Source organism: Meriones unguiculatus, chromosome 20 (genome assembly GCF_030254825.1).
Source record: "Meriones unguiculatus strain TT.TT164.6M chromosome 20, Bangor_MerUng_6.1, whole genome shotgun sequence".
NCBI lineage: Eukaryota > Metazoa > Chordata > Mammalia > Rodentia > Muridae > Meriones > Meriones unguiculatus.
The window spans coordinates 14,997,602-15,022,919 of NC_083367.1; the positions used below are offsets into that span (position 1 = coordinate 14,997,602).

General features: G+C 38.9%; 1 protein-coding gene across 21 annotated transcripts in view; it reads right to left on the bottom strand.

The window, feature by feature from the left end:
* Lingo2 (leucine rich repeat and Ig domain containing 2) overlaps positions 1-25,318 on the bottom strand; it is a 1,357,796-nt gene that overhangs the window by 6,431 nt on the left and 1,326,047 nt on the right. The window contains exon 10 of one of the 21 annotated variants that reach the window (XR_009588066.1): positions 22,679-22,757. The exons of the other annotated variants lie outside the window; for them this stretch is intronic. The gene's annotated coding sequence lies outside the window, so the exon portion shown is untranslated. Of the gene's footprint in view, positions 1-22,678; positions 22,758-25,318 lie in introns of those variants that run through there. 21 annotated transcript variants of the gene reach the window in all.

The window sequence follows — 25,318 nt, forward strand, 5'->3', positions numbered from 1 at the left end:
TCAATCCCAGCTCTTGGGAGATAGAGATAGGCATTTATCTGAGTTTGAGGCTAGCCTGGTCTACAGTTCCAGAATAGCTAAAGCTACACAGAGACACATACATATATATTAAAACACAGTACTGTTTTGTAAGATGGGTAAATCTATATTATAATTATATGGCTCTGGCTCAAAGTTTTATTACATGATTAGCTTAGAAATTTTAAATTTATTTTGAACTGATGGTAAGGAACGTACCATCATTCTTTATTTAAATTCTGTGAGGGCATGTTGTTATTATGCCAGCATTTGTTCAATGTATAAATAACAAGTTAGATAAGAAGATAATTGGCAAAGGGTTCCACTTTCCCCCCATCATCTCCAGCATGTGTCTTCACTTGAGTTTTTGATCTTAACCATTCTGATGAGTGTAAGATGGAATCTCAGAGTTTTTTTGATTTGCATTTCCCTGATGACTAAGGACACTGAGCATTTCTTTAAGTGTTGCTTTGCCATTCGGTATTCCTCTATTGAGAATTCTCTGTTTAGCTCTGTATTCCATTTTTAAATTTAGTTACTTGCTTTGTTGGTATGCACACTTGTACAACCACTTTGGAAATTAATCTGGTGCTTTCTCAGATTATTGGGAATTGTACTACTTCAAGACCCAGCTATACCACTCCTGGGCATATCCCCAAAAGATGCTCCACCATACAACAAAGACATTTGATTAACTATGTTCATGGCAACTTTATTAATAACAGCTAGAATCTGGAAAATCTGGAAACAGTCTAGATGTCCCTCAACCAAAGAATGGATACAGAAATTGTGGTACACTTACACAATGGAATACTACTCAGAAAATAAAAACAAGGAAATCATGAAATTTATAGGGAATGGATGGAACTAGAAAAGATCATCCTGAATGAGGTATCCCAGAAGCAGAAAGAAATGCAAGGTATATACTCACTTATAAGCAGATATTAGCCATGTAATATAGGTTAATCATACTATAATCCACAGACCTAAAGAAGCTAAATAACAAGGAAGACCCTAGGGAGGATGCTTAATTCTAAATCAGAAGCACAAACAGGATAGATTCTGGAAGTGGTGGTCAAAAAGGAATAGGACCGGATAGATGTTCTCTGAAAGACTCCACGCAGCAATGGATCCAAGCAAATGCTGAGACTCACAGCCAAACATTGGGCAGAACTTAAGGAATCCTATGGAAGAAGGGGGATAGAAGGACCCGGAAGGGACTGGCGTGCCACAAGGAAACCAACAAAGCCAACACAACTGGGCCCAGTGGGGGGGTCTGCAGAGACTAATGCACCAACTAAGGACCATGAATGAAGAAGAGCCCCTGCTCAAATGTAGCACAAAGGCAGCTCAGTCTCCAAGTGGCTTCTTAATAAGGGGAGCAGGGGCTGTCTTTGACATGGACTTAGTGGTTGGTTCTGTGATCACCTCCCACTGGAGAGGTGGCCTAACTAGGCCACAGAGAAGAGGATCCAGGCAGTCCTGATTTGACCTGATAGGCTAGGATCACATAGTAGGGGAGGAGGACCTCCTCTATTAGTGGACTAGGGGAGGGACATAGGGGAGGAAGAGGGAGGGAGGGTGAGACTTGGGGAAATGAGGGAGGTGGCTAGAGTTGGGGAACAGTAAATAAATTGTAATAAATAATAATGATAAAGAAACAATTAAAAAAATTAACAAAAATGGAAAAAGCAAACATCCCAATCAACCAATGATCTGATGAACAGATATTTCTTAGAAGATGAACTACAAATGGCCAACAAACATGAAAAAAAAATGCTCAGTATTACTAGGCATTAGGAAAATGCAAATTAAGACAACTTTGAGTTTTTCAGCTCACCCCAGTCAGAATGGTTGTCATTGAAGAAAGACTAGCAGACGCTGATGAAAATGTGAACAGGGGCCTGTCACAGAGTGCTGTTAGGAATACAAGTTGGTCTAACCCCCGTTGAGCTCAGCTTAGTGTTTTGTCTTAGAACTAGTATTCGACACAACTGCTGCACTCCTGGGCATGTCCTCAAAGGACGCGAAGCCAACACGGCAGAGATACAGTTATGCTTACTGAAGCGCTATTGAGAATACCCACATCATAGGATAAGCTGGGGTAACCATCAACAGACTGTGGGATAGCATATATTGGAATTTTATTTAGCCATAAAAAAAGAAATTATGTTGTTGGCTAGTATACTTTTGCAACTGGGGATATCCTATTGAGCAAAAAAAAACAATAACACAGAAAAAGAAATAGCACATATTTGATTTGTGAATATTAGAATTTTTATATAAACATATACACATGATATGAAAATATAAGGGAAACTTAAAGGATTCTATCAGGAGGTGTAGACTAAGAATGTGGAACTGAGGTGAATACATGATTTATTTGAAAGAAATTATCTTTGTGAAGCCTAACACTATGGATATAAGGAAAAAAGAATACAGTCAAAAAACAGAGAGTCAGGAAGGTTGCTTCATATCTGGAATAGTGAAGCCATCACTGGTGGCAAAAGTAGAAAATCTGGGCCTACATTTCATACAAATTCTTTGATACAGCATAGAAACTATTGAGGAATTGGTTACCTCATTGTATTCCTCACAAATATTTTTCTGTTTTAGCCTAGAAGGGCTAACTGCTGACTCCATTTAGGTCTCACTGTCAACAGAAGTCTTGCAATCAAAGCTGTTCATCACATCCAACTGTGAGCAGGGTTTGACAAGATGAACTTTGTTTTGTTGAGAATAAAGGAGGAAACTGAAGTCCACAGGGAGCTTACTAGGTTCTTTTCACTAATTCTGATCAAAGGGGTTCTCTCTCCAGCACAGTGATCAGTGCCTTTTTAAACTTAGCGTGTGAAGTTGGGTATTTTCAACTTTACGCTTTCTCTATGCTGGCTATTTACTTCCCACGTTCTCTTAAATGTAAGCGTCTGGAATCATGCAAAAAATTAAAAAAGCAACCTACAAGAATGGAGCAAGCAAGTATCTAGGCTCACTTACATGGCTCAAGTTCTGATGTTATGGTGAATCAGAACAGTAAGCACAGAAGGTGAATATATCAGGGCCTAGCACGTTAATAGCTGTCATCATCGCCATTAACAGGAGATAATGATTTTTTATGAGGCTCTGGCGGTCAGAATAGAGATCCAGCCAAATCAAGTCATGGATCTCCTTGGGGGACAGGAGGACATTGCAAGAAGAGATCTAATGGCTGATAGAGGGGTCAGAAGTGGACAGATAGTACAATGGATAAAGAGGAGAGTTTTAGACATGTAATTTTAAAAACAGAAGAAAGGAAAGGGCTGGCAGAAGTCTGTTGTGTGAGAGAAAGTTTGAAAGGGACCAGCGACTTAGAGGGGTGGGTGGCAAAGACTGCTAAACACCTCGGGTTGGGACTTGTATGGTGAGCTTCCTGGCAACTCAAAAAAGCTATAAAGCAATAAGCAGGCACTATGCTAATCTGTATAAAAGTCTTATACTAGTGAATGATTGCATTTTCCCCCAATAAAGCTATTTCCCAAATGGAGAAGGAGCTGGGTGGTGAGGGAAATGAAGTAACAGAGAAAGAAAAGTGAAGAATTTGATAAATGAAGGTGCATCAGATAAATCTGGGGTCATAAAAGAGACTCAAACACCCCCGATCTCTAAAGTTATCAATCAGAAATCTGGAAAGATCTGAGTAGTTAGTGTTTCCTGGACCTGACAGATTTTAAAGTTGATTCCTTTGGAGTGGTGGCTTGTGGGCTTTTCTGGATCTACAGTCAAAGGGTATTTCATTCATAATTCTCTTTGACTGGGAGGAGTGAGTCTGCTGAGTACTCATTACACAGTCTCTGGAGGTATTGTATGTTAAGTACCCTCCTCGACTGCAGCACTGTGAAGGACGGAGGGCAACCATGGTGCTAACTTTCTCGTGCATGCTTCATTTAGGACATGGTGGGGGGGGGGAACACCTCCCTGTAAAGGCCCGGAAAGTACAAAAACAATCCAAACACCCTGTCACAGGAAAACATCTACTTTCTATTTATTTTGCAAAATTTCCAGCAAAGATGCAAAAGGTATGATGTGTTTGTAGCTGCAGGGGAAACTATTAAAACTTTCACGTAATCCCTTTTCAACTTGTGATTTTACAAGCGAAATCACCCATTTTTCTTTTTTAAAATTTTTAATTAATTTAATTTTTATTGATTATAGTTTATTCACCTTGTATCTCAGCTATAGTCTCCTCCCTCATCCCCTTCCAATCCTACCCTTCTTCCCTCATCTCCTCCCATGGCCCTCCCCAAATCCACTGGTAGGGGAGGCCTTCTCCCCTTCCCTCTGACCCTAGCATATCAGGTCTCATCAGGACTGGCTGCTTTATCTTCCTCTCTAGCCTGGTAAGCTGCTCCCCCTTCAGGGAGAGGTGATCAAAGAGCCAGCAACTGAGTTCATGTCAGAGACAGTCCCTGTTCCCATTACTAGTGGACCCACTTACAGACTGAGCTGCCATGGGCTACATCTGTGTACAGGTTCTAGGTTATCGCCATGCATGGTCCTTGGTTGGAGTATTAGTCTCAGAAAAGACCATTGTGCCCCGATTTCTTGGTTCTGTTGCTCTCCTTGTGGATCTCCTGTCCCCTCCAGGTCTTTCTGTCTCCCCCGTCTTTCATAAGATTCCCTGCACTATGCCTAAAGTTTGGCTATGAGTCTCATTTACCTAAGGCTGTAACCTCATTATTGGAGAAAATATTCGTATCCACTTTATTCGTATACTGACTTCTGAAGCTTTTCTTTTGTTGTATATATTTTCTTTATTTATTGTTTGAGCTCTTCTGTATATACTTCTCTCATTCTCTTTTTCATAAATCACTACACAAAGTTTTATAAAAATAGCCTATAGTCTATCTCTCTATCTGTGTACTTTTTGTTGGTTTTGAGACAGGATTTTATGTAGCTGAGAATTGCTCTGTCTATGCCTCTGTAGTGCTGGGAATACAGGAACCTGTCACCATAGTTCTTAAAAATAGAAACACGACTTTCTCAATTCCCTCTGGGCTATGCTCTGCTTTCTCTATGGCCATAGAAAAAGACAAATCTATTCTGAAGCATGAGTTCATCTTGTATTCAGGTGACTGTCTAACAGTTAGCAAAGACTGTCCTAAGCCATTAATTAATAGTTTTTGTTTAATCTTCCCTCTGCCGTGGGAGCTCACTGCTCGGGTGTTTATTTCGATCCCTTTGAAATACAAATTATTGCTCTTCTCCAATAGTTTCAAATCTCCTTTTGGCCTACATAAAGAGAAATTTGGACATATAGATATGCCTATTCTACTTAAGGGCTTTAAAGATGAAAGTGGGGCTGTCTAATTTAAGGTTTACTTCCCCTTGAAATTAATATTACTAATCAAAAGGCAGTCAGCCTAAAATGTCTAGTAGCCTCATAAGTATGATTCAAAGAGCCCACGAACTCTGGTAGTATTTAATCATGGCCTGGAGCACTGATGTGCTTCAAATCTGAACAGTCTTCTTCTCCATGTTCTTACTTGAAAGTGGAATCATAGTAACAATTCTACAGGAGCTAAGTGAAAAAATACTGTGATAATGCAGCTGAAGGAAAGGGGGAAGTTACAAGTGTGTCTGACACCAAATCTCTCTACATATTCAGATTCTTTACTGATGTAATTAGTTGCCTACTTAGAGTAGATTAAGGTAAGTAGGACCCATGACAATTTTGTTTTCCTAAGAAATGAGTTACATCTTTCTAAAGACAGACACAAGAAACTCTGAGGTGCGTGCCACTGCTTACTTGGAGAGAAGAAAAGAATGTTCAACTGCTTCTGCCGACTGAGTCTAAGTCCTAAGATATACCCCGGCCGTCTGTGCAATGCGTGTGGCCACAGAGGATGGCTGCCCCGTTAGTGGGCTATTAAAGTTTGCTTGGGAAAATGAGATCAAATGGAAGAAAATCCTGTGAGGCAGTTTTTCCCTTAGATTCCTGAGTTTTATCTACTGTCCCAGGAAGCACCAGAGTCTTTGAAATGAGGAGACTCACGAACAAAGGAACATCTCTCTGGAGGTTACCTGATTTAATTAGTCTGTGCTGAAAGCAACTAGACATTTCAGCTTCATTCTTGTTAAAAGCTGTTAAGATAAGATAGCTGCTTTAAATTCCTTCTGGACCACTCTAGAAATGAAACAAATATAAATTTACACCAGCTTCTATGACTGATAAACCCTGGAATCTTAGCGGCTTAAACTAGAAGTTTCTTAGTTCTGCTCCATGAAGTCACTAAGGGATTTGGGCTCTCTTCTGCTTCCATCCTTTTCTGAGTCCTGCCTATTCAAAAAAGGACCACAATTTGAGGCTTTTATGAATGAGATTTGATGATTAAACTCCATTTGCCATGACTCAGTCAAGTAGGCACATAGATGCAACAGAAGCTTGGAAATTTTCCAGTCATTGGGAATAATGAATAGAGTCAGTGCCAGCTGATTTTACTATTGACTTATTTTGTATGCATTGTTTTGTGTTTCTATGATGCCAGAATGGGCTTATGCATCTGGAAACAGCCAATTTATATAAAAGTATTAACTTTGTATCTTTTTTTCATATTTTCACACACTGGAGATGCAGGCACATCTTACCACAGGTTCAACCTTGGGTTTTTGTTGATGTAACTAGAGTGAGTACTGAATCTACAATTTTGATTGGTGTGCCATCCTATTTTTCTATTTTTTTTGTTCACCTACTTTCCTAAGAAGGTAAGAAATCAGATTTTACCCTCAGCAACCTTAGTGCTATGGAAAGATTTTAGTTAGGACAACAAAGCCCTTCCTTATTCATGATGACTTATGTACTGTAAATGTGAACTAAGCACAAGAAATGATGTCACAACCTCCAATGCTTAAAAACACACAGGAAGAATCCCTGAGAGATGATCTGGGCTGCTTGTCATTTCTTCCGAAGGCACACTAATGCTACACAAAATGAAAAGAGATATCATTTTGATAGTCACAAATAATACAAATCATTGGATAGGAAAAAAAGGAGGTAGTTCCCTGTCAGCTAATAATGTACAGCATGACAAATGAAGTGCCCATTCTTACTTCATACCAAAAGGAATTCTGTTATTTTTGTGGTCAATTTTTGGATGAGACAAAGAAAGCAAAATTCAACCTGTTACAAAACTCTATAGCAATCAAGATGTGGAGGAAAATCTAATTCTTTACATCCTAAAAGTGTCCATTTTCCCCTCTAGCTGGAGAAGACACTTTGGAACTTTTACTTAATTTGGCAACTGGGAGTTGTCATTTTACTGCATGAATTCTAAGAACGGAAACTGGAATGTAGATATGACGTGGAAGCAGAAGGGTCCTTGCCCTGCAAGCTGGGCTCGGGCAAGCTGTCAAGGGAGAAAGCATATTTAACTGAACTCAGTGAACGTACACCGGGTCATGTTCACGTGCAAGACGGAGCTGGGGACACGGCGCAGCGTAAGTGTAATTCATGCTCTCAAGCAGCTTATCGTTACTAGGGAAACTCAGTCATGACTGTAAACAAAGATACACCTTGTTCCAGTGTTAAATGTACTGAATTATTGTGAAGCTAATGTATACCGTGTAAAAATAACCATACTTATGATTATTATCTTTAATTGTCCTTTATACTAGAATTAAAATGGCGACTATAGGAGAGATTTGTGGGAAACCTTCCAGTTCTTCCAGTTAAAAAAGAAGAGATGCATTTATATCTTTAAGGCTAATATAATTTCGGAAAAGTACTCATGCACCAAAGACTGGAAAGAGTACAGCAAATGTGAGCTACCAGAGTGTAGAGCAGCACGTGTTCAGTCTGTCAATTCTTTTTCTAGATTCAGGCATGGGGAATGAAGAACACAGACCCAGCCCTTCAGAGACTAAGGACGGATGGCAAGCTTAAGGCTAAGCTTGGCTGCATAGTAAGACAGTGTCTTCAAAAAATAAAGATAAAGAAATGTTCTCAGTGACCATAGATTTCATCATGTACTTTGAACAAGTAGGAAGAAAACTATAATCACAGAAACAGCAATCTGATATTATATAGTATATAGGTATTATATAGTGTATAGAAATTATGTCTTTACTCAATTAATTGGCCACATTATCAGCTTAGGATAGAAGAAAATTTTTGTTTTAGTGGCTACTTCTATGTTCTCCAAGTTCAACTCTATCTCAAGGCTTTCTTCCATGAGTACTTTGTACACATGACTTATTAGTTCTACAGTAATGTTGATTCTATAAGTTGAACATATCTTAGAACAGTAGTTCTGAACAGTGGCACTCCAAACTCTTAAGTACAGAGTAAGTCAGTGGGAAAGAAACAGCTCCAGTTAGAATGCTTCAAAGAAACCTAACTAAAATCCATATGCTTCAGTTAGCTGATCTGCTCAGAACCTCCTCATCCCCATCGTTTATTTGAGTCCTGCGGGAAAAAAAGAAAGAAAGGACTTTGCTTCTGTGCTTAACAAGACCGTTACCCAAGTTTAGGAGCAACTGTCTTCCGAGGTAACAATAACCACAGCACAACGTTTCCAATACTGAACACTTTCTACTTACTGCATGAGTTTCCTTTAATCTATGTCACCTCTACTGTTTCCTATATATTTTTACATAAACTTACTTAAATAATAAATACCATAAAAATAAAATTATAATTTAGAATGGAAGAATTGAAATTCATAATATGTATATGTTAGAAATAAACCTACGGTTTACCTAAAGCTTATCTTTCAAGGCTTTAAACCAGAGACTAGACTTTAAACCCTAGAGAAGTGTTAAAAGTATGCCATTTTCCTCATAAAAATCAGAAGATTAACAGTACACTTCAAAACCGATGACTATGTCCTCTTTGATTTAGACCAAGTTAAGTAATTTGTACTTAAAAAATCAGAGCACCACACCACCCTCATCGCCCATCATGGGAAATATCTTGAAGACATAAGTGGCTTGGATACTCTTCTTGGATTTTCTAAATAAATCAAGGAAGAATGGGTAATTTTGAGAGGATAAATATGTAATAAATGGCAGAAAGGAGATTTTCTGTCTTCTCAACTTCCTACCATTCCCATCTTATCCCTCAAACACACTCCCTTTTTGATACAGCTTTGACATTTCTTCATTTTATTGGTTGGAATGAATTGCTACAGATAGGGTTATTAGCAAGCACTCTTTTTTTTATGGAAATGATATTCCTAAGGAGTTAACAGAAAAATCATATTTGGATTGATGCCTTGATTTGTTTTCTTAGGTTGAAGATAAACATATAACAGAGAAGTTTGGTTTATATAGGAACATGTTTGAGGTTCAGTTGGCACTTGCATGTCATGTATACATGCACATACACACACACATATATATTACAAACAGTGGAAAGAAGGAAGAACAAATATGTATATTTTCAAGTTTATTATATTTGGGTAAACATTTCTGGGATCATTGAGATTCAGATTATCTTGAATATTATGTTTACCTTCATTCACCGTACATGCTAATTATCCCCATCTGTATAAATTGTCTTTAAAGAAAAACCAATAAATAGCTCAGTAAACAGAATTTTATGATTCAAACTGAAGGTGAAAACCAGGTACAGTATGAAAAAGCCCAGAGACAGCATCAAACAGCTTATACACAGAAATGAGTCCCGGCAATTGTACTCCACTTCAGAGGAAATAAGGTTTTATAACTCAGCCACAATGAGTGTAATTCATACGTTGTGTTTATATGAGATCTTCACTTGAGTATTTTTTAATTAAATGTTTTATTTTTTACATATTACAGTTTATTCATTTTGTATCCCAGCTGCAGCCCCCTCCCAATACCACCCTCCCTTCTGCTTCTCTTATCCCCCCACCCCCAGTCCACTGATAGGGGACGTCCTCCTCCCCTTCCATCTGACCCTAGTCTATCAGGTCTTATCAGGACTGGCTGCATTGCCCTCCTCTGTGGCTTGGCAAGGCTGCTTCCCACTCAGGGGGAGGTGATCAAAGAGCCAACCCCAGAGTTCATGTCAGAGACAGTCCTGTTCCCCTAACTAGGGACCCCACTTGGGGACTGAGCTGCCATGATCTGAGCAGAGGTTCTAGGTTATTTCCATGCATGGTCCTTGGAAGGAGTATCAGTCTCAGAAAAGACCCCTGTGTCCAGATTTCTTTTTGTTCTGTTGCTCTACTTGTGGAGCTCCTGTCCTCTCCAGGCCTTACTATCTCCCCCTTCTTTCATAAAATTCCCTGCATTCTGCCCTAAGTTTGGCTATAAGTCTCAGCATCTGCTTTAATACATTGCTGGGTAGAGTCTTTCTGAGGCTCTCAGTGGTAGGGTCCTGTTCTGTTACTTGTTTTCTCCTACTTCCAATGTCCACCCATTTGTCTTTCTGAGTGAGGATTAATCATCTTACCCAGAGTTCTCCTTCTAGCTCAGCTTCTCTAGGTATACAAATTTTAGTATGTTTATCCTATATTAGATGTCTAATATCCAGTTATGAGTGAGTATATACCCTGTGTGTCTTTCTGTTTCTAGGATACCTTATTCAGGATGATCTTTTCTAGATCCCACCATTTGCCAGCAAATTTTATGATTTCCTTGTTTTTAATTGCTGAGTAGTATTCCATTGTGTAAATTTACCACAATTTCTGTATCCATTCCTCAGTTGAGGGGCATCTGGGTTGTTTCCAGATTCTGGTTATTACAAATAAAGCTGCTATGAACATGGCTGAGCAAATGTCCTTGTTGTGTACTTGAGTATTTAAAACCAAGTGAAGTCATGGTTTAGTTAGCAGATAAGAAAATTGCTATTTTTTTGCACTTTTTTATTATTAGCTACATTTTATTAACTCTGTATCCTAGCTGTAGCTCCCTCCCTCATTCCCCCCCAGTCCCACCCTACTCCTTCATCTCCTCCCTGCCCCTTTCCAAGTCCACTGATAAGCAGATCTGGTAATGGCTATCTGACCAGAGGAAGTGGAACAGTAGTAACCAACAAATTCTGGCACAGATCACAGGGTTCACAAAATTTTAAAATAAGGAAAACATGGCACGGTTACCTGATACGCCTTTTCTTGGTTCTGTCCTTTATAAAACCTCCCAGTATTGGAACAGTGCTGGGAAAACTGAGTAGATGGGTAGTTTTGTCACATTCATTTTACAAAATCATATTACAGTAAGTCATTGAAATAAGACTAAAACTCAGGTTCTTTACTATTCCCAACTCCTAACAAAACATGTGGTTCAGTATCAGGATATTAGAGGAACAGGATAAATGGCATTTAAGTTAAAGGCAGAGCTACAGTTCCAAACAGCTTAGGATTTTCATGAACTTAGCTGAACTTTCTTTATCTTTGAAAAACATAAAGATCTGCCACAGCAAAGAAAACCAGCGCTCTCATTGTATTCTGTTGCTTAGATACACATCATTTACTATTATTAATCATAATGCAGGTATCCGTATTTTCCTATGATCTTGGGCAAACCCTTTGAAGGGTCAGTTGACCCGTTAATAGGTCGCGACCCACAGATTGAGAACCACTGGCTTATATTGTAATCGGTTAGTTTTAACTTCATTAAAGTTTAGTAGAATTGTGTTACTATCAAGTTCATAGTATGGGAAAATTCAGGATGTGAGAGAGTCATATCTCCTCTGGTGAGCCATTGGTAAGCCATGTCTTCTACAAGTACAGTATCTGTGACAAGTACACAGACTGTGACACTATTCAGAAAACTGATGAGCCAAAGGAGAAAACGTGGCCATCATCCTGAGGCAGAGAGACCTTTGACAGTCCTAGTTTTGTTTTTTTTTTCTATTTTTATTTTTTGAGCACCTCAGAGCTGTATAAATATTCTTGTTCTGGATATTGCTCTTAAAACCATTTGATGCTTTTAGCAAAAATGTGAACAAAACATATATTTGACTCTAATTGAACTATTTTTTAGTAAAGAATATATGAGATAAAGCAAATGGTTGAAGATTGGAATTCAGTAGATTCTGCTCTTTGGGTGTGGGTGGGTGATTTGTCTTTATAGCTGGAAGACTGTTAATGTCACATTTTAATGAAGGGTAAAACACACTGATTTCTGTGTGCCATTATTATTTTTTTGCTATGAGAAGAGCAATGAGTTCTCTTAATGCCTCAGGATTTATTACCCTTGACTTTCAATCTTTTCTCTGAACCCCAATGTGAGAACTTTTTGTATAGTAAACTTCTTTTTGTATCCATGATGTTAGGGTTGGCTGAGTTCATGGTCAGAGAGTTAGAGTTGGCAGCTGATTGTTCTGATATAATGGTATTCAATAGGTACAAATGCAGCCATGACAACGGCACAGCATAGAGAGGGAAGAGGGCAGTGTGGGACTGCCCTCTGTAGGCCTAACTTCTGTTTCTTTCGCTGATGATACCTTGTTAATTAAATGTGTGTGGAATTATGACTTTGTTCTTTATCAGATATGGGTGATTTTTGTATCTCTCAAATAGTTGTTCTGAGAATTGGCCAAGACAGAGAACACACTAGCAAAGCTCTTCTCTCCTCTGATTTTCACTGAAAATGTCAAAGTCACACTGAAGTTCTGTGACTATGCTCTGTAACTATATTTCTAATAATAATTATACAAAATGCCAGTCCTTTTCTTCCCTGCTTTCCTCCTTTGTTTTCCCTCTGTAACTCTCCAGTTTTCTCCTTTGTTCCTGAGTCTTTGTTGCTCATGTTCTCCTGACTTCTAATTCTTTATTTCCTCCTTAATTCAAAGGAGATGACCAAAGTATTATAAAACATGTAAAATGCACATGGAAAAATAATTAGAGAGAATCAGAAAGAGAAAACAATTAGGTATTTAATTAGGCATCAGGCAGGTTTGTTTGTACTTTTCTCACCATGTCTCTTACTAATATATCACTCAAGCAATGTGGAAAGTCCCCCATGAGGTGCTATTTATTTATTTATTTATTTGTTAACATGGTGGATAGAGCACTCTGCAAAAACAATTACAGGTAGGATAGTCTTCAAAACTGTTTCTTGAAACCAAATAATAAGAGTGAACAATTACCATTACTGCAAGATGGTAACGTTAAAGTTAGGGTTCATGCTTGTTTATGTAATTTAAATTGAATCAGACCACAAATGGAATGAAAGATATGGATAAAAAAGGCTAAAGAAAAACAAACACACACACACACACAAACAAAAAAACAAAAAACAAAAACCCTCCTTTGTCTTGCTTTATGCTGTGGTCAGAACATCTAAGGATATATTGTGTGAGTTTGGGTTTGTGGTACTTCTTGGCATCAGCAGCTGGGTTTCTGCAAATTAAAGCTGATTACTGTCTAAAGGAGTGAAAATGGATGTTAATTAGATGAAATTGTCTGAGAGGAGCAGCAACATTTAGAAACCTGAGATACAAGAACATTATACTTTCTGCAACTTTGTTTAAAGAACAACGTCCTGCCCTAATTCCGGCCCTCCCACTCCTGTCCTGAGTCTGCTCGGCAGAACCAGCCACTGCTGCACAGTACAGAACCTGGACAGCACGGATTTCTCTAGCGGCTGAAGCTGCTGGGTGGTTTCTGGCACACTGCCACCAGCAGCTATCCACAGGCTACAGGGAGCCAGCTTAAAGAACAACTTCTTTGTCTTCTTTATATTTTAATCACAAATCTGTCTTTCTGGATATTTTGTACAGACCAGCCTGGAGACTCATGGGAGGGATGAAAGCTTGTTCTCCTACCCAGGATGTTCTTCCTTGACTTCTCAAGATTGGTGTCTTATTCTGATCGGTGTCCACAGAAGGTAGTATGATGGTTAATTTTCTGGCAGCTTAATTTTCTTATGTTATGACAGCATAGTTTATAAAACTGTTTCTGGCTATTTCTGTGAGGTTTTATTAATTTAATTTATTTTTATTTATTTAATTCTTAGACTGATCAAGCACATTTCTTGTCAAGTGTGGACAGGAATCGATCAGTTGCTTGAAAGCAGCAAAACAAAAGACCAAGAACGATTATATTTGCTCTATATCTCTTCTGTTCTCCAGTATACAAGGTTCTGTTTCTTAGGTCTCAAGATCAAAACTAAATTATATCATTGGCTTTTTTTGGCTTCCATCATGTAGATATCAGAGAGTGAGATAGTCATCCTTCAAAATAAAATGAAAAAATCTCAATATCCTTTCCTGACACAATTTCTATTAACTATCATTTCTATTTCTCTGGAGAAGCCTGAGTAATACAATATCTTCCAGCAATTCCTCAAGATCTAGCTGTACCACTCCTAGGCATATATTCAAAAGATGGTCAAACATACAACAAGGACATTTGCTCAACCATGTTTGCAGCAGCTTTATTTGTAATAGCCAGAAGCTGGAAACATCCCAGATGCCCCTCAGTTGAGGAATGGATACAGAAATTGTGGTACATCTATGCAATGGAATATTACTCAGCAATGAAAAACAAGGAAATTATAAAATTTTCAGGCAAATGGTGGGAACTGGAAAAGATCATCCCGAGTGAAGTATCCCAGAAGGAGAAAGACACACAGGTTATATACTCACTCATAAGTGGATATTAGACATATAATAATATAGGATAAACACACTAAAATCTGTACACCTAAAGAAGCTAAGCAAGAAAGGATGATGCTGGCTAAGATGCTCAGTTCCCATTCAGAAAGGCAAGAGGATGGACATTAGAAGAGTGACAAGACAGGGACTAGGACAGGAGCCTACCACAGAGGGCCTCTGAAAGGCTCTACCCCATAGCGTATCAAGGCAGATGCTAAGACTTATAGCCAAACTTAGGGCAGAGTGCAAGGAATCTTATGAAAGAAGTGGGAGATAGAAAGACCTGGAGAGGACAGGTGCTCCACAAAGAGAGCAATAGAAACAAAAAATCTGGGCACAGGGATCTTTTCTGAGACTGATATTCCATCCAAGGACCATGCATGGAGATAACCTAGAAACCCTACACAGCTGTAGACCATGGCAGTTCAGTCTCCAAGTGGGTGTCCTAGTAAGGGGAACAGGGACTATCTCTGACATGAACTGATTGGCCTGTTCTTTGATCACCTCCCCTTGAGTGGGAAGCAGCCTTATCAGGCCACAGAGGAAGACAATGCAGCCAGTCCTGATGTGAGCTGATAGGCTAGGATCAGAAAGGAGAGGAAGACCTCCCTTATCAGTGGACTTGGGGAGGGGTATGGGTGGAGAAGGGGGAAAGAAGGTGGGATTGGGAGAGAGGAGGGAGGGAGCTACAGGAGGGATACAAAGTGAATAAATTGTAATTAATACAAATAAAAAAGAAACTTGGCTGATGATAAAGAGTGTAAGAATAGATCTCTAAAACCTTTAAGGACTGAAATGCAGTACCAGGAAGGCTGCAGAGGGAACTATCTGGTTTATTTGTCTGGTCAGAGCAGACACTCAGTGGGTGAAGCAGGAACACACAGGTAACAAAGCTTTAGGTTTGCAGATCTGTTCCTGAGCACTGTTCTTTGAGTGTTGCTCAGTTTTCTCATGCTCATTAGTGTCCTATTAAGAACCAGATAGACTGTCACTCTCATCTGGGTGAATGACATCAGACATATATGCTCTCTCTATCATATATTTATTATGCATAGTGTATGTAATATATTACATATGGCACATTATGATAGCAATGTCAGATTACAAGCCCATGAAACAGGTAAAATATACTAAAAGAAATCTCCTCTTGACACTTAAGTTCTTGTGAAGAGTATAAATGGACCCAAGAGCAAGCAAAAATGCCATTACCTGAAAAATCAGTGATGAATTCTGTTTTTGAACATGGTCAATCATTCTCTCATGTCTCTGTACTAGATGGTGTTGATGAAAAAAATGACTTTTCATAACAGCTTTGGGAATATACAGTTAGAAGCTATGACTATGGCTGAGAGAATAAAGGTCACAAGTTGTAACAGGAAGTATTCTGTGGGGATTTTGACCCCAGTGGCAGTACCCAGACTCTCCCTCCTCTTGGGACTGAGAAAAATAGTTCCACATCAAGGCCTTTTATTTGTCTTATTAAGAACCACACACACACACACACACACACACATACACACACACACAGAGAATCACAACAAGCCTTTATAGAAAGCTGTTGGGCAGAGTGCATGGAATCTTATGTAAGAAGTAGGAAATAGTAAGATCTGGAGAGGACAGGAACTTCACAAGGAGAGCAACAGAACCAGAAAATTTCAACACAAGGGTCTTCCCAGAGACTCATACTCCAACCAAGTACCATGCATGGAGATAACCTAGAACCCCTGCACAGATGTAGCCCATGGCAGTTCAGTGTCCAAGTGGGTTACATAGTAATGGGAAGAGGGACTGCCTCTGACATAATCTGATAGGCCTGCTCTTTGATCACCTCCCCCTGAGGGGGGAGCAGCCTTACCAGGCCACAGAAGATGACAATGCAGCCACTCCTGATGAGATCTGATAGACTAAGATCAGAAGGAAGGAGAGGGGGACCTCCCCTATCAGTGGACTTGGGGAGGAGCATGCGTGTAGAAGGGGGATGGAGGGTGGGATTGGGAGGGGAGGAGGGAGGGGTTTATGGGGGGATACAAAGTGAATAAAGTGTACTTAATAAAAGTTAAAAAAAGAAAGTTCTCTGAAAGCTTTTTAGTCCTGAGTTTTGGGACAGTTGAGAATAACGATTTAAATGTGAAAAGGGAGTAAGGGATGCCTCTTTTGAGTGAGCAAAGGGCCATGGGGCCTTGTGGCTTGTGAGGTACTTTGAAGAACAGTCTGTGCCACATTGTTCTCATTACCACCTAGTCACTTTTCCTCAGTGACTATAGTATTAGGAATCCTTAGGATAAAATGACTCCCACTCATTTTCAATATTGTACTAAAAAACAAAACAAAACAAAACAAAAACCTAGCTGGAACAACAAGGCAAGTGAAGAAAATTAATGTGATAAAAATAGATAAAAAAGAAGTCAAATTATTGTTTTTTTAGATGATACAATATTGTACCTATGAGATCCCAGAAATGTTCTAGAAATACAAGAAATTTCAAGAAAGTGGTAGGACACGGAATCAAGCTACAAAAATCAGTAAGTTTTCTCTATTCCAATAATAAACATACAGAGTAAGAGATCATGGACACATTCTCATTAACAATAACATCAAAGAAAATCAAATTTCTAGGGTTAATCACAACCAATGATGTGAAAAAACTTTACAATGAAAACTTTAAATATCTGGAAAAATAAAGACGTTGAAAAAGACACTAGAAAATGTAAAAACATCACATGCTCTCATGGATTGGTAGAATTAATATCATGAAAATAACCATTCTACCAAAATCAATTTACAGGTTCAGTGCAATTCCAATTAAAATCCCCATCTTGTTCATCACAAAAATGAAAAAAAAATAGCCTAAAATTCATATAAAACATTAAAAGACCCTTTACAAACAAAGTAACCCAGAGCAAAAGACCATTGCTGGAGAGATTACCATTCCAGACCTGAAGATATATCACAGAGCCATAGTTTTAAAAACAACATGGCATTAGCACACAGACATACATTTTGATCAACAGAATAGAATAGGTGGTCCAAGCATGAATGAACACAGCTAAGACTATCTGATATTTGACAAATATATCCCAAAAACATACCCCAGAGAAAAGATGTACAGTGAAAATTGGATGCCCACACATAGGAGAATGAAATCATAGCTATATCTACCACCATCACAAAAAACCAATTTCCCAGGAATCAAAGACCTAAAGGGGAGATCTCTAGCCCAAGTCACCCTATCTGGCCCGCAGCGTCAATAGAAGCCCCTCGCCATACCAGAGGACACTTCAGCACACCAATCCACAAAGGTTATACCAGAGCTCAGAACCCCACAGAACCTCTGGGCTAGGATCAGAGACCATGCTGGTTGCCAAAACTCCATCTCCCAACTCCAGAAGAAACCCTTTACTCAACTCCGGGCCACTCTGAAAGAAATAGAAACCAAGGAACAAACTACCCATCGAACAAAGAAAAACTTAGAAATTGACACCTTTTTTTTTTTTTTTTCAATGCAGTTTATTCAGGAACCTTGAACAATCCTCGGACCCTGGGGAAAGCCAGCCCACAGCTTAAATAGCCTCTGGGTAGCCAACCCAGGCGTGCCACGGGGGCAATGCAGATAGGTCCACATACATGGAAGCAAGCCAGATCCTCGGCCTTAGCCAAATGTGGAGTTGTTCGTGACAGAGAGCACTCACCATCGGGAAGGTGGAAGGAGGAAACCAGCTCCATCTTTAAGGCACAGCATTCCGCAGCTCTCTACAGTTCCCCCTTTTTGTTTTAGACGCATCAGGCAAGAGTAGAGGTCTGATCTCTGATATTAGAAATAAATTGGGCGGGCATGGGAGTGTTAGCAGGCCTTCTGGTGTTGGTCTCCTTGGTTTGCCTGTGGTATATATGCAAGATTAGAGTCTCACAACAGTGTGATGCAGCCATGATCATTCAGGCCTTTACAGCCATTGAAGCAGGACATTCTCCCCAAGCATGGTTGGATACCATAAAAAGCTAAAATGATACGCTCAGGATGCGAGGCTAAGCACTGCACTCAGGGTCAGCCGCTTTCGACCCAGAGAAGAGCATGTCTGATTGCATGCGGGTTGATGCCCCAGGTCCCGCCTCTGAGAAAAAGGTATCGGACGGGTCTGATGCTCTTTGGGTGGATGACACCTAAATGAACATCTGTACAAAGTCCCAATTTATTTCTAATATCAGAAATTGACACCTTTACACCTACAATTACCCCAAACCCAGATACCCAGAGGCCAGCATAATAACACAGTCAAGAACAACCAGGACAATATATCACCACCAGAGCACAGCCATCCTGTTACAGCAAGAAGCACAAGAACACAACCTTAAAACCAACTTTGTAAAGATGACAAAGGTCCTTAAAGAGGACATGAATAAATCTCTTAAAGAAATTGAGAAAAATACTAACAAAAATTGGAGAAAGTGAATAAATCCCTTAAAGAAGTCCTTAAATAAAATGAATAAATCCATTAAATCCCAAGAATGCCAAACAAACAAACAGGTGAAGGAAATGAATAAAATTGTTCAAGACCAGAAAATGGAAATAGAAGCAATAAAGAAAACACAAACTGAAGGAATTCTAGAAATGGAAAATCTAGGTAAGCAAACAGGAACTACAGATACAAGCATCGCCAACAGAATACAAGAGATGAATGAGAGAATCTCAGGCATAGAAGATATGACAGAAGAAATAGATACATCTGTCAAAGAAAATGTTACATCTAAAAGAAATCCCTGATACCAAACATTCAAGAAATCTGGGATACCAGGAAAACACTGATCCTAAGAAGGAGAAAAATCCCAGCTCAAAGGCCCAGAAAATGTTTTTTTTTTTTTTTTTTTTTTTTTTTTTCAGAAGATACTTTAATGAAATCATAGAAGGAAAGTTCCTATCCTGAAGAAGGACATGCCTATAAAGGCACAAGAAACTTACAGAACATTAAATATACTGGACCAGAATAGAAAGTCCCCTTGCCACATAATAATCAACATATTAATCACTAAGAACAAAGAAAGAACATTATAAAGCTGCAAAGGAAAATGGCTAAGTGATATATAAAGGCACACCTGTTAGAATAGGCCAGACTTCCCAATGAAGATTCTTAAAGCTGGAAGGGCCTGGACACATGTCCTGGAGACACTAGGAGACCACAAATACCAGCCCAAATTACTATACATAGCAACTCTTTCAATCACCACAGATGGAGAAAACAAGATAGTCCATGATAAGGACAAATTTAAACAATATCTATCCACAAATCCAGCCCTACAGAAGGGAGTTGAATGAAAACTCCAAACCATGGAAGTTAAGTACATTCGCAAAAATACAGACAATAATCTCATACTAGCAAAAACCTAAAAATGCACCCTCCACATACACCACCACCACCACCAAAATAACAGGAATTAACAATCATTGGTTATTAATAAATCTCAATATCAATGGATTCAATAAAATGTTACATACTAACAAAATGGATGTGAAAACAGGATCCATTCTTCTGCTGCATATTAAGATACACCTCACCATCAAAGACAAACATTATCTCAGAGTAAAAGGATGGAAAAAGATTTTCTAAGCAAGTGAACCTAAGAAATAAGTTAATGTAGCCATTTCAATGTCTAACAAAATAGATTTCAAACCAGTTAATCAAAAGAGACAGAAAAGGACACTTCATACTCACTAAGAAAAAAATAAGCTGATTTTTCAATTCTTAACATCTATGCCCCAAACACAAGGGCTTACAGGTTTGTAAAGGAAACAATACTGAAGTTTAAATCACACATCAGCTCCCACACTTTGATAGTGGAAGACTTCAGTACCCCACTCTCACCAAGGGATAAGTCATCTAGACCAAAACTAAGCAGAGAAATGCTGGAACTAAAAAATGTTATGAATCAGATACACCTAACATTTATCTAAAGAATTTTACCCAAACACAAAAGAATCCCTTCTTCTGAGTACCTCACAGAATGCTCTCCAAAAATTATCACATACTCAGTTACAAAGGAAGTCTCAACAGATACAAGAAAATTGAAATAATCCTCTGCATCGTATCATACCACCACAATCAAAGCTAGATTTCAACAACAACAGAAACAACAGAAAGCCTACAAACTAATGGAACTTGAACAACTCTCTAGTGAGTGATTACCGGATCAAGGCAGAAATAAATTTAAGACTTCTTAGAATTCAGTGAAAATGAATGCACAACATGCCCAAACTCATGGGATGCAATAAAAGCAGTGCTAAAAGTAAATTTCATAGCACTAAGTGCCTTCATAATGCAGAGACCCACAAACAAATTGGGCAGAACTCTGAGAATCCTGTGGAAGAAGGGAAGGAAAGATTGTAGGAGCCAGAGGAGTCAAAAACACCACAAGAAAACAGGGGACAGAATCAACTAACCAGGGCTCAGAGAGCCTCACAGTCCCATAGACTAAACCAACAATCAGAGACCCTGTATGCATCTGACCTAGGTCCCTGCATTATGCTATAGTTCCTCAGCTTGGTGTTGTTATGGGAAACAGTGGGGGCAGGAGCTGTGTCTGGCTCTTTTGCCTGCTTCTGGGACCATTTTTCCTCTTCCTGGGTCGCCTCAAACAGCATTCACATGAGGGGTGTGTTTAGGCATGTTATAAACTGATATGCCATGTGTGGTTGACACCCCAGCGAGGCCTGTTGAGAAGGGAAAGGAGAAGCAGTGGACCTTGGGGAGGAACTGGGAGGAAAGGATATGGTTGGGATGGAATATATGAGAGAAGAATAAAAAAAAAAAAAAAAAAAGAAAAGACCTAGATGTGAAACTTGAAACACTGAAGCCACTAGAAGAAAATATGAGCAATACCAAACATTCTGTACATGTAGAAAAGGACTTCCTGAACAGGACTCCATTTCCCTTGGGATTGAGGACAAAAGTTGACAAGTGAGACCTTACAAAACTAAAAAGCTTCTGCACAGAGAAAGAAACTAACAATTGGCTGAAGAGGAAGTCCATGGAATGAGAATTGTTGTGAGCTGTTTACCTGACAGAGGATTAATATCCAGAATATATAACAAACTCAAAGAGTCAATAACCCAAATGACTAAGTAAAAATGGGCTATCAGAGCAGTTATTAAAAGAAATAAAAATGGCTAAGAATTCCCATCAGCATTCTAAATATTTATCCCACAGATAATATAGCTTCCGTCCATCATCAAATTTTGCAACATATGAAGTAATGTTACAGAAAACCATCAAAATTCAGAGGACAAGTGACTTCAGGCTTCTCAGACCCAGCTGGTACAGCAGCAATACAAATCCTGTAACCTTGACTCAGAGAACACATGGAAGGGAGGCTGGAAAGAGATTAAGGTCCAGAGGACCAGGAAATCTACTGTGTCTCCTACAATGGCAATGAAGCTTCACCCGTGATACAGCAACAATCTAGCTGCCTAAAAATGACCCAAAGAAACACAGCATGATAGCATGGAAGGGGACTCTCTCAGGGCTTCATCCTTACACGCAACCAAGGACTGCTGAGAGAGACAGTCTTCCTCAGGCACAAGCTCCCTAAAAAGTTATTTCATAGCAAATGGCCATCCCTGAAATCCGATCCATACAAGTAACACGAAGCAAAAGGAGCAGTGTGTGTATGTGTGTGTGTCTATATTCATATATATATATATGATTTATATATGTATATATATATATATATAAAGAGAACATAGATTTGAAAGGGTGTGAATATGGGAGTGCCAGAGGGGAAATATAGATGGAAAATAATATAATTATAGTTTAATTAAAAATAACTCCAAGGACAGAAGCAGTATTCCTTCTGATTGTCAAATGAAAGCTTTGACCATTAACATTTGGAAAAATAGGGAGTAGGCAGTAATTAAATGTCTTTCATGGCATTTTCAATTAAAAAAATAACTGAATTCATCACTAAAGTCAAAGAAGGGAATATAAGAATAACCTTAACTCAATTGGGGAAATTCAAAGCCAATTTGCTCTAGAAAATTCCAAGATTATGTTTGACATTAGGACACCCTTGATTCCTAATAAGGGTTAAATGTGAGAGATTTAAATAGACTAACCTTTTGCTTATAAACACATGCCAGGTTGTTCACTGTGTTGCCAGAGAAGTTATTAGAAATCTAGCCTTCTGATTTGCCCTGAAAGAGAATCAGAGAGGAACTGGTGGTGCCTTTTCCTTGAATATATTTAGCTCTGAGATCTTTGCAGAAATGATGGTTTATGAACTTGGTGGCAAGAAGTAAGAGAAATGCTATACTGACCATTTCGTAGGGTGGGTTGCTACAAAACTATTAAAGGTAAGAAGTCATTACTGTGATTACTATTTTAGTCAACATGCCAGTTTAATAATGCACTGTTTAAAATATCCATCATCTTATAAATTCATGCTAGGATAAAAGTATTTAACTATTTGGGAAGTCAAGTCTTAGTGAAATAATGGCAGGCTGTTGAATGATAAAAGCATGGCACTGCAAAGGCTGTGAAAATGTCTTATTCCATATGCTTTTCTAGGATTTTCATGATTTGATTATGAAAATACTTCACCATAGCCAAAATTTCCTGCATTTATCAACATATTTATAAAAGATATAAAATTAACCATTGGCCCCTCTGAAACTGATGCACATGAGATCCAGTCGTCACAGTAACAGGAATTTTCTCATTTTCTCCTCTGAATTAAGTTGATTGAAATAAACTATGGCAATGTTGTTTTGTTTTGTTTTTGAGACAAGTTTTTTTTTTTTTTTTTTTTTTTTTTGTGTGTGTGTGTGTGTGTATGTGTGTGCAGCCTTATCTATCCTGGATATCCTGGACTCACTTTGTAGACCAGGCTGGCCTCGAACTCATAGAGATTCGCCTCCCTCTGCCTCCCTGAGTGCTGGGATTACACGTGTGTGTCACTGTGCCCGGAATATGGCAATGTTTTATATGTTGAATACAACTCTCTTTAAAACTTTATAATACACCTAAATTGCAAGATATATAGAAGTCAAGCTGGGAACTTTCTTTCTAATGCCTAGCTAGTATCACAGATGATACTAGCATAGGAGGAAGAAAAGACATCCATGGCTTTATTCATCTGTGCACCCTATGAACCAACCTGCTAGGCAAAATGTGGTCACGTATTGAGTGAGTAGTGACATGTTAGGAATAGGGTAACAGATCATTCTCTGATTGGATATGAGGCCAGTGTCACAGTACCAAATCCATGCCTGCTCTGTAAATCTAATCAAAGCCTCATGCTAAGGGAGCTTGTATGTGCTAGGGCATGGGGAACTAACGACTACTCTTTAGTTAAGTCAATGTATCATTTAGTTGCCTTCTAAATAAGAATGCATAGATCTAAAGACAAATGATACTCTAATCCTTAAACAGAGAAATCTTTCTTTGTAGTGAGCAGAGATGAGCGCCGAGACTCATGGCTGTTCAGGTGCTTTGAGTGATGCCCCGAGGTATCAGTAATGAACAAGACATTAATCCTACTTCTCAAAGGCTTAGAAAACATTACTGAAGAGAGGGTGGAAGGAATTTAAGAGCAGGACGATAGGGAGAAGGTCGCTGGGATGTTATATTCTAGGCATGGCACAGACATTACAAAATCACAAACTCAAAGCAGCTGCAGTTTCCTGTGCAGGACTGGCCATCATCTGTCTGTCATGGATGGGAGAAAGGCCTTATGGGACCCTATTTCTTTCTTCCATTTGATATTTACTGATAAATTATCTTTTGTTATCTATCTATAGGTTTGTCCATTAGTCTCTAAAGCTTCATTACAGACTCATGATCACACGCTTGTCCCTGTTTAAGCTCTTGAGAAACACACACATACATGCACACATACAAACCAGAATATAACCAAAAAACCATAAATATATGAATATGAGAAAGGAATTCATAGGAAGGGAGGACTGGCAGCAATGAATGGAATCATTGTCAGGAGTGGGAGGGGAAAAGATGGGAGTGAGAGTAATTACATATACATATGAAATTGTCAAATTCAATTAACATCTTTGTGATAAAAGTTTAACAACTGAATTGTTGGAAACTTATAATTAGGTTTAAAATAATGTTATACTTCATTTTACAACTGTTTCTGAAGAGCTGTCAGTGAGGTAGATGTATCTCAAATCTGAGATACATCAAAACAGTGGCAGGAATATGATTCCCTAGTGATTTTCTACTTACTGACACTTTATCTCCACAGCTCTTTGTGTTCCAGAATGTCCTCACAAGAGCTAACCATGAGGAGGAAACACCAGGTGTCTGCTTGTAATATAGCAAAATGAAAGGAGAAGATGAAGAAATCAGGGAGGAGACAGTTAGCCACGTCATCTCTCTCCTGACCCCTGTGCATGGGAGGCACAGCTGCTTGAGGGTGGGAGAGAAGATATAGCATGCCTCTCACCAGAATTAAGGACTAGTCCTGCCACACTGAAAACCAAGACCAATGCGAACTGATATTCAAGAATGAGGGGGCTATGGGTGAATAGAAATCTTATTCAAGTAAATTATAGAAAAGTTCTTAAACCTGGAGGGTCAATTACCCAAGGACTTGCTTATGAGTCAAATATAACCCATCCAAGTTTCCATTAAGATGTCTCATATCTGGACAATCAAAAGTAAAAGAAAGAAGAGTCTCAGGCTTCAAGAGAAAAGACATAAAATTGACCCCATTAGGCTGGCATGGTAAGTCTCAACT